This window comes from Notothenia coriiceps, unplaced genomic scaffold, assembly GCF_000735185.1.
Source record: "Notothenia coriiceps isolate Sejong01 unplaced genomic scaffold, NC01 NC01_scaffold00005954, whole genome shotgun sequence".
NCBI lineage: Eukaryota > Metazoa > Chordata > Actinopteri > Perciformes > Nototheniidae > Notothenia > Notothenia coriiceps.
The window spans coordinates 1-3,553 of record NW_011338655.1 but is presented as its reverse complement, the minus strand read 5'-3'; the positions used below and the strand labels follow the sequence as shown (position 1 = coordinate 3,553).

General features: G+C 40.3%; 1 long non-coding RNA gene across 1 annotated transcript; it reads right to left on the bottom strand.

Moving 5' to 3' along the window:
* Positions 1 to 1,538: 1,538 nt before the first annotated feature.
* Positions 1,539 to 2,797, bottom strand: LOC104943355 (uncharacterized). Its single transcript, XR_798103.1, has 3 exons — positions 2,655 to 2,797; positions 2,370 to 2,473; positions 1,539 to 1,935 (listed from the first exon to the last, which is right to left on the bottom strand). It is a non-coding gene; the product is annotated as an uncharacterized lncRNA (long non-coding RNA).
* Positions 2,798 to 3,553: the final 756 nt, after the last annotated feature.

Below are 3,553 nucleotides of genomic sequence, written 5' to 3'. Positions count from 1 at the left end.
TTTTTGAACTCGTAGTTGTTCTCTTCACTGTACATTTTACATTTATATATTCAGTTTAATATTTAATATTCCATCTGTCACAAACTTTATGTATATTTATTACATGGCTTAGTTGAATACTCGATTCTGATTGGTCAATTCAGAACACGTGACACGTTGTTAATCCAGAACAGACAGACAGGATTTATTGACCGTTGTTAAGGATGCTAACATCTGCAGAAAGAAGTCCGCTCGATTGAACTGTAAACTTTTCAAACTGGAACAAGAAAGCAGCGGAGAAGTAACGGGGCAGAAACCCTCCTTTTTACGCAGCGGTCCAGACATAGACATCACACGGCAACACATATTCAGTGTGCAGTTCCTTTGGCATCAGGGCAGGGATATCTAGATACTCTCCAAGGTTTGACATCATGCATCGTGCTACTTTTAAAGCAAGCAGCAATGTTTTAAAATCTGTAATCAAAGAGGTCCTCAAAAACGCTATGGAAGCAGTTCCTGCCGTTGCTACGTTAGTTCAAACGGTAACAACGGACTATTTTTCTTAGCGGATGCATGTCAATTTAAATAAATAAAACAATTTTTTTTAAATCTATAAAAGCATTTCAATTAAAGCTGGGGTGGGTAATTCACTTCAGAGACACTTGTTGTTATATCCCATGGAATGCTCTTAACATCCTGATAGCAATGAATATCTGAAATGCTTTGACAATAAATCCATAAAATCATTTCATCTGTGGAAGCTGTGGCGCTGTGAAAAGCACGACCAATCATCTGAGCCGGCTAAAGTAACTGGATGGCCTACCTGCCTGTCAGCCTTCCATCTGTGCACAAACTGATCTCGTGCCCTCATTGGTCATGTGCGCGTTCGTGTGTGTTGGAGGAGGGGCTCTGTGAGGAAGTCTGAAGGAAGGGGCTGATTTTTTTCGGCTGTGTACTTTCAGATTCTAGCGCACTGGAGCTGGTTTCTCCATTCTTACCTACCTTTAATATTGGGAGTCACGTCGTTACTTTGTTCAGAATGTGGCCTTGCAATAAGCGGGATAATGTGCAGCGAGGCGGTCATTCTGGGTAAAATGGTAAATGGTACTTATATAGCGCTTTATCCAGTCCTTAAGACCTCTCAAAGCGCTTTACATGCTACATGTCATTCACCTATTCATACAGAGCAGTGTACCTTACTCTAGGAACTAACATTCACACACATTCACACACCGTTGGCCATCGGGAGCAACTCAGGGTTAAGTATCCAAGGATACATCGACATGTTGGCTGCACGGACTGGGATCTAACCCACAACCTTCTGGTTGAAAGACGACCGCGTAGCCCCGACAGGCAGACCAGGAGCCCGACGCGAGGCGGAGGGATCTTGATCTGCATGAAGCGTCGCTGCACATTATCCCTTACATAATGCCTCGCTTTATATCTTGTTATCTTTCATTTGTAAATTCAACACGTTTATTTTCTACTTTCTTGTTTATTTATTTTTTCTTTCTTTTTGTATTGAACAATGCCATGTCTTTTTCTGCTGCTAAAACGCAAACATTTCCCAAATTTGGATCAATAAAGTTCTTATCTTATGAAACAACATCCATAACATTCCTCTGGCTGCTGCTTAGAAATGATTGATCTAATATATCATATTCCGATAACTTGCATATAGACTCATATTGCACTATTTCACATTTTACTATTTTCTTTTTGCATTTACTTGCACTATTTTGTTCTGTTTGTCTGTGTTATTGTGTGGCTCTGTTGGAGGAGCATGTGACCTCAGATGTTCATCGACGTAACTACACTGTAGCTATGTTCGTATGAGCAATAAAAGCCTTGCACCTTGATCTAATAAATGCTTCCTCTCACCCAGGTGTCCTTTCTCCATCAGAGGCTCCACGTTATAAATCCTGACCCCCGTCTCCATCGCACAGCAGAAACAGCCTGTGAGCAAAGAAGAGAGGGGTGTAATTCAACTTGGGAAATTAACTTATGCACTTGATGTCCTACATGTTCCTAAGTTGTTCTAGGTGTTGTGTGTCAACATCTGAATGTATAAAGTAACTAGTAAATACATCTGTCAAATAAATATAGTTATAAGTTAGATTAGATAGATAGAAACTATAGCGTTCAGGCATCACAATAATTCAAAGGTGGAGTAGAAGTATAAAGTAGTATGCAATTAAAATACTCGAGTACAAGTACCTCAGATGTTTACTAGTACTTAGTTAGTTTCCAACAATGCTTATTTTACATCTATTCAGCTAGCTGGTTATACTTTAATATGTCTGCTGGAGTAACATTTTAAATGCAGGACTCATCTTCATTTAAAGAATACAGTAGCTGCAATTAGCTCCTGATGCTAGCTGTTAGCTTACTCTGGTCCTGGTTGAACTGCAGGCTGTTGACTCCTCTCTGCTGAGCCATAATGAATCTCTCCGGTTACCGTGAGTTTACCGGGGAACTACAGCTCCAGGACAACCTGTGAGAGAAGAAAACCGAGATATTTAAAGGGAAAACCGTAATTTCCCTATAAAAAAACATTGTTGTTAGCATGTTAGCATATGAGCTAGTTAGCATACACTAGCATCAGATAAAGGAGGATTTTAACGCGATTGATTATCCGTGTTCACATCAACATTCATATTAATATAAAGTCTTACCATCAACACGAAGACTGGAGAATACGAGGAGGGTTTTAAAAGGCAATAAAAGCGACAAAACTGTCAGACAAAAACAACAACAACAGAGATGTCGCAACACGGAGGTTTGTTTACGTTTTCAGGCTGTGACGTCAAAGACACGTGGTTCCAGTTTTGTTCCGCTTCTGGTAATTCAACTAATCAAAACAAAGAGATTTTCAAGAGAATCTTGCTTCTTTTACAAAAGTGGTTATCAAGCAACAATGGCAACAACTATGGGACAGTAACACCAAAGGAAGACATTTATATCAGATACAAAGGGAAGTAGGAACAGGAAGCACGTGGGGGAGTAGTAGAAGAGAACAGAGCATTAACAGCAGAATAAAATTGGGACACTCTGGACTAAACTCATCACTGCATCTGATTGGAAAACATCCAAATGGCAATTGTGATGGTTGCCAACAACCAGAGACAATACATCATGTATTTTTTAGCTGCCCGGATTATAACAGACAAAGATTCATTCTGAAAACTGCACTGGAAAAACTCAACATCAAGGACATGGATTTCAAGGCAATATATGAAAGTAAATCAAGAAATGAAGCAAACAAGCTGATCTTCAAATTCCTCAAAAGCACTGGTCTGAGGATAAGGATTTAATATGAACATGTAATAACTCAACAGTAGGTGGCGATATATGCTCCAAGTGGAAGCGATTCGCCATTAAAGAAAAGAAGAGGAAGAAGAAGATGACGTGACGTCATCAGCTCGCGCATCACAGAAGGTAAACAACACCGTGGCCCTGTCTCAGGTCGACTATTTTCATTTCCTCGCTCCTCGGTCCTCGGTCTTACCGGAAGTTGATTTGTCTGCGCCATCTTGAGTACTGTCCCATGGCTCTTATTTCTGCCGGAGGACCG